General features: G+C 39.1%; 1 non-coding gene across 1 annotated transcript; it reads right to left on the bottom strand.

Annotated features, from left to right (window-relative positions):
- Positions 1-2,645: 2,645 nt before the first annotated feature.
- Positions 2,646-2,789, bottom strand: LOC116092739. Its single transcript, XR_004119457.1, has one exon. It is a non-coding gene; the product is annotated as a small nucleolar RNA SNORA48 (small nucleolar RNA).
- Positions 2,790-6,886: the final 4,097 nt, after the last annotated feature.

The following is a 6,886-nucleotide window of genomic DNA, read 5'->3' as shown; positions in this document are numbered from 1 at the left end:
TAACTGATAAGTTGATATTAGCCCAAAACTTCGGAAAACCCAAGATACAATTCACAGACCACATGAAACTCAAGAAGAAAGAAGACCAAAGTGTGAATACTTCGGTCTGTCTTAAAAGGGGGAACCAAATACCCATGGGGGGAGATACAGAGACAAAGTGTTGAGCAGAAACTGAAGGAAAGGCCATCCAGACACTGTCCCACCTGGCTGTCCATACCATACACAGTCATCAAACCCAGACATTATTGTGGACACCAAGAAATACTTGCTGACAGGAACCTGATATAGGTGTCTCCTGAGAGGCCCTGCCAGAATCTGACAAATACAGAGGTGAGTGCTCGCAGCCAATCAGTGGACTGAGTGCCAGGTCCCCAATGGAGAAGTTAGAGAAATGACTAAAGGAGCTGAAGGAGTTTGCAGCCCCATAGGAGGAACTACAACATGAACCAGCCAGACTCCCTAGAGCTCCCAAAGACTAAACCACCAACCAAAGAGTACAAATGGGGCAACCATGGTTCCCGCTGCATATGTAGCATAAGATGGCCTTGTAGGACATCAATGGGAGGAGAGGCCCTTGGTCCTATGAAGGCTCAATGCCCCAGTGTAGGGGAGTGTAGGCCATCGAAGCAGTAGTTGGGGGGGACACTCTCATAGAAGCAGGGAGTAAGGGGAAGATTTTCAGAGGAGAAACCAGGAAAGGAGATAGCATTTGAAATATAAATAAAGAGAATATCAAAGAGGAAAAAAAAAAAAGACTGAAGGAGCAAGCATGGGGCCTGTAAGGATCTGGACCAGGTAGACTGCATTGCCCAGCTTCAGAGTGAGGGCTCTCGCCTTGCCTTACTGTATTATATTTTGTTTTGTTTGATCTAGTTGTTGTCTCTTGTAGGCCTACTCTTTTCCAGTGGAAGAGGAAGTGGGAGTGTATCTTGGGGAGAGGAAAGGTAGAGGTGGGACTTGGAGGAGTGGAAATTTGCAGTCAAGATTTATTGTATTGGAGGAGTTATTTTTAAGAAGTGCTACAGCATGTGAGAGGTTGGGACAGCTTGCCTGCTCTCACCCTCTTAGGGATGGCTCACCTGTGCTTTTGCCATCAGGCCACCTCTACTGTGCTCTCCAGGTGAGGTGCAGGGGCAGCTCTCCAAGGCTCCACTGGGTGAGGGACAGGGTCACCTAGCTCACCTAAATATCTTGACTTCAGGGCCATTCCTCCTGAAAGGGGTGGTAAGATGGACAAGAAGGGGAGGTCATCACCCTGGCACCCATGTGACCTCTCCTCAGAATAGTGGTAGGGACAGTTCCCCCTCATTCTCACCCTTGAGGTTAATTCACCAGGCTCCCTTCCTCAAGGGTCAGTTCTGTTATGCTATCCAGGTGTATTAGTCAGGCTTCTCTAGAGTCACAGAACTTATGAGTAGTCTCTATATAGTAAAGGAATTTGTTGATGACTTACAGTCTGTAGTCCAACTTCCAACAATGTTCAGCAGCAGCTGTGAATGGGAGTCCAAGGATCTATCAGTTGCTCAGTCCCACAAGACAAGCAGGCGAAGAAGAGAAAGTCAATCTTCCTTCTTCCAATCTCCTTATAAAGGTCTCCAGCAGAAGGTATGGCCCAGGTTAAAGGTGTGAGCCACTATACCTTTAATCCCATGTGACTCTGAACTCTTCCTGTCTTAATCTTTTGGAATTCATAGCCACTATGCTTTGAGTTCTCCATGCCAAGATCCAGGTCAGAAACTTGTATCTCTCAGCACCCAGATTAGGATCAAAGGTGAGTCTTCCAATGCTGGATTGTAGTTCATTCCTGATATTGTCAAGTTCACAAATAAGAATAGCCACTACACCAGGCAAGATGCAGAGCTCATTCTCCCAAGTGCTACAACAGGTAAGAGACAGGGCTAGCTCTCCAAAACTCATGACCCTGTGAGCATCTTTGCTGTCTGCCAAAGGTGATGAGGGGAAGTGGGTGATATCACCTCTGCACTTTCGACAACAAACAGCAGATAAGTAGCAGGGTCAGTTCTCCTCCTCCACAGACAGGACCAACTCCACTGTGCTGCCTGTGTGAGGCACAGGGCCCACTCTTACAAGTGCTGTCAACAGTGCAAACTGGGGCCAGCTCTCAAGAGGGTTACATTTAGTGAGGGATAAGACCAGTTATACACAGCCTCTGGACATTCATGGGGTTCCCAGAGGCTGCCCCAAACAGAGAAATCCCAATGTTCGCTAGTGGTAATATGAGCCAGGGACTAGACAATGACCCCTGCCACTCCACAGCCATGGACCCAGACATGACCCTAAGTGACAGTTTGTTACTTTCCAACCTTGAGTTTCCAGTTCCATCTTTCTTCATAATGCTTAAGCTGCTCCACTTCTCTTTCTCTCCCATCTGACCACCACATATTCACAAATTGGGATGATCCTATCTACACGACTGTCAGGTCCCTAGGCAATGTCCTCCATCTATGTTACAGATCATGGACACAAGCATGTGTCTATGACCCTTCTATGCAATGAGTTTGAGGGCATGTCATTGGGTGGCATGGCAGTACAGAGCTCTCATTCTTTCTTCCTCCTCCTGCACTGCAGCTGCCTGGATTTGATTGCTTTGATTTGACTTGACTTGACTTGACTTGACTTGATGTTTATGAGTCCTAGGCATAAGTCAACTTTGGCCACCAAGCCAGGCATCAAGCTAAGATGAACAAAGGACTGCCATATGCTCTGCCCCTGACTGATAGAAGAATAGTACCACCAACAAGGTATTTCTTTGCCCATTGCAAGAGGCGGGTAAAGTTTTTCTTAATAAACTTCAACTTTGTTTCAAAACAGCAAGGAACAAATAGCATAAAAAAGAATCATCTTTTCTAGAATAACATCTAACGTATTACCATCTCTAGAAGGTTTACATCACTTCAATCAAAAATCACAAATGTTGTTTATCCAATGCCACCTTAGCCCCTGAGATCTAATATTCTCAAGAGAGTCAGTCTCTTAGGCCCCAATAATAAACTCCCTAAAGAGGAAAAAACACTCAAGAGAGACTTGGTAGACAATCAGCCTGCTCCGGCTCCAGTCAGTGAATTGGAGCAACTCTTGTGTAAGTAAAGCAAAGCAATCCCAATTCCATGCTCACCACCAGTTACACATCTCTTCAGTGTGTGAAGGAACTGACAAAGCAAAGGGCCTTTGTCAGAATCCAGCATGGCTCACAAAACCAGGAGGGTGCTTTCCATTACTGGTGATGTAACAGAATGCTTAGGGATTGGAATTTAAATGTTATCTGGGAAATGATATGAGCATGAGAACAAATATGTCCAGTTTAAAAACCAATTGATACTATATGCCTTTAATATATTTAATATATATTTTGAGAGTTCTTTATGTACCTTGGCTATGATTCATTTTTCAACTATGAGTTATGAACATCTTTTCTCCCATATAGTTTACCTTTATATAGACTATTAACTTTGTTTTTAGTTAGTTGGATATTTTCATTAGGCTCTATTTACAAATTTATACCTATTAATCAATCCTGCCCAATTTTTTTCAATTGATACATCTTGTATAATATGATGAAACTTTTATATATAATGTCTAAGAACTGTCCACTATGTTCTCTGACTTCAATATTTTACCTTATATTATTTTACTAAAAAGTAGTAGCTTAGTTGGGTGGTGTGGACATGCCTTTAGTCCCAGTACTTGGGAGTCAGAGGCAGGCAGATCTCTGAGTTCAACACTAGCCTGGCCTACAGAGTGATTTCCAAAGCAACACAAAGAAACAATATCTTGAAAAAAAAACATGTCTCTTATGTTAGCTTTAAATAAGTGATCTATTTTGAGTTCATTTTAATTTATGATATAAATTTTATATTAAGTTGATTTTTACCCTGAAATGATCAAGCAGTCTGGCATCCTACTGAATGGATTTTACATTTTTATAAAAATCAGTGGGCTAGACCTACATGTATTCTTTTCTTGGTTTCCTCTACAATTCATCTGTGTGTTAGCTCACGCACCAATATCACAGTATTTATTGATACAATGCCAGGATAAATCTTGACAACAAGGTTACTACCTCACTACACTTTATTCTTTGGGAAGTCTTGCTTAGATAGTATAACAACTTTTCCCTTCCATATAAACTATAGAATAGTCTTTTCTAAATCTAGAGAAAAATCTGACAGCGAATTATGTCTATTATGTGTCAATTTCAGACACATTAACATCTCATTATACTAAGCTTTTTAGCCCATATAGTTTGTCTATTTATGTAGATCTTTGGTTTGATTCATCAGTGTTTTCTGAGTTTCATCATACTAATCCTACACAGATATGACTACCTTTATACTTAAGTATTCTACTTTAGTGACAATAAAGGAGACTTTAATTTCATCTCCCATCTTCCACTACTAATCTGCAGAGAGCTGATTTCTTCATGGTCATGTTGTGTTCTGAAGATTTGCTGAAATAACTTGTGAACTCTAGAAGATGATGGTAGACTCCTTGGGATCTTCTGTATTGTTTGTGTCATGTACAAATGCACATAGGTGTACGGTTCCTAACATGTATCATTTTGATTCCTCTTTTCCTTCATCTTATTAACTAGAATTTCCATAAACATAAGGAATGGCATTGATGGTGGTGTGTTTATCTAAGAAGGCAAATATTCATATTTGTAGATGTTCTTCATCTACAAATTGAGAATGTCCCTTCTATTCATAGAGATTGCACTTTTTAAAGTCATAATCACATGTTGAATTCTACAAAATGCATCTTCAAAAGTTATCTGAGGGTTTAGGAAGTAGGTTTCTTTTTCATACTACTTGTATCTGGATTTTTTTCTAATTTCTCCAATTATCTTCAATTTTTCTACTGATAAATAAATATCCATTGAATATGTGTACCATAACTCCATAATCCATTTGTCTGTTGATCATCTAGACTGCTTCCATGTAATGTTGTTATGAATATGAGAACAATTAACATGGGTGTCTAAGTGTATCTATGATGACATACACAGCTCTCTAGGTTTATTTTCAGGAATACACTAGATACGTAGTTTAGTACTTCTACTTCATTATTATTTTTGAGAAACTATAATTGCAACATTTCTTTCTTTTATTTTCTCCCTCTAAACCTCCCATGTATCCTTCAAATTCTTGACCCCCTTTTTTCCTAATTGTTATTGAATACATATGTTTATATGTGTATAGATATTTCATAAATACAACCTGTTCAGTTCACATATTGTTACTTATATGCATGCTTTCAGGGCTGACCATTTGGCACTGGATAACCAATTGGTGTGCTCTTCCCTGGGAATACCATGCCTAGCTTTCCTTCATTAGCTATAGTTCTTTACATAGGGTTTAGACCTCATGGGCTTTTCTCTTTCTACTTTAGCATGACCATTGGTGTCATTGTTCATCTCCTGCTCGGGCAATGATGTTGGTAAGACTTTATGGGTGTCACTTCTGATGTTACTAGGAGACACAATCTCACATCAAAGTCCCTGTTCTTCTGGCTCTTAGAAGCTTTCTGCCTCTTCTGCTGCACTGTTCCTTGAACCTTCAGAGCAGGCATGTTTTATAGATGTATACATTGTGACTGACCATGTGCTGCATTTTGATTGGTTATGATTTTTGTAACTCTCCATACAGATTTCCAAAATGTCATTGCTATGTTACACTCACACAAGCAGTAACAAGGATTCTCTTTTCCTATTCCTTGACATTATTTGTTATCTCTCTTTTCTTAGAAATACCCATTCTTTCTAGAATGAGATGGAATCTCATAGCAGTTTTAATTTGTATTTCTTTGATAGCTAGGCATATTCAAAACTTTTTAAAAGTATATTGACCACTTTTATTTCTTCTAAGAACATGTGTTAAAATTATTAACATATTTGCTGCCTAGAAGTTTAGGGTCTTAATGTTTAAAAATTTAAGTTCTTTATATATTTAATATATTTACCCTTGTCAGTATATAGGTACAACTGAAGATTTTTTCCTACTTTTATTCTGTTCACTCTGCTCATAGTCACTTTTGCTGTTCAGAAGCTTATTAATTTCATGTAGCCACATTTGTTCTTCTGACTACTTTCTGTTCTAATGAAATTTTGTTCAAAGTGTCCTTGGGAATACTTAAATATTGAAACACTTTGTCCATTTTCTTTAGCTTAGGGCTTGAGGCTTTGAAGTTCTTTGATCTACTTTAGACATTGTGCAGAATGAAAAATATGAATATAATTTTATTTTTATACAGGGAGTCATGCAGTTTTACCTACACAATCTGCTGAATGGACTTTCTATACCAAAATGTTTTGACACCTTTGTCAAAAATCAGATGATCATGGCTGCACAGGTTTATCCCTTGGTTCTATGTTCTATTTGTCTATGCTTCTGTCTATTCCTTGGTTCTATGCCTCTGCTTTTGTGCTGGTCCAGGCTTTTTGTCACTATGGTTCCATAGTGAGGTCAGGTGTGATAATACGACCAGATGTGTCCTTTGTACTTACAATTTCTTTGGTTGTAGTTGGCTTTTGTGTTCTTAGATGAATTTTGTTCTTCCTGGTTCTGTGAAGAATATAATCAGAATTTTGATGGGTGTTTCATTGAATCTGTAGAAAACTTTTGATGATATAGACTTTTCACAGATTAATTCTACCAATCCAGGAGCATGGAATGTAATTCTATGTCTAGCATATTCTTCAGTTTCTAGAGTTTAATCTATGGTGAATGATTATTCTACCTAAGTTTGATTTTAATAATTTCACTGTGTGCATATATAAGAAGTACTAATTTTGTATATCGATTTTGTATCCTGCAACTTTAGTGAAAGTGTTTACTAAATCTAAGGATTTTCTGGTAGAGTCTGTGTG

The sequence above is a fragment of the Mastomys coucha genome, unplaced genomic scaffold, assembly GCF_008632895.1.
Source record: "Mastomys coucha isolate ucsf_1 unplaced genomic scaffold, UCSF_Mcou_1 pScaffold15, whole genome shotgun sequence".
Classification (NCBI taxonomy): domain Eukaryota; kingdom Metazoa; phylum Chordata; class Mammalia; order Rodentia; family Muridae; genus Mastomys; species Mastomys coucha.
This window is presented reverse-complemented; position numbering and strand designations above follow the sequence as displayed.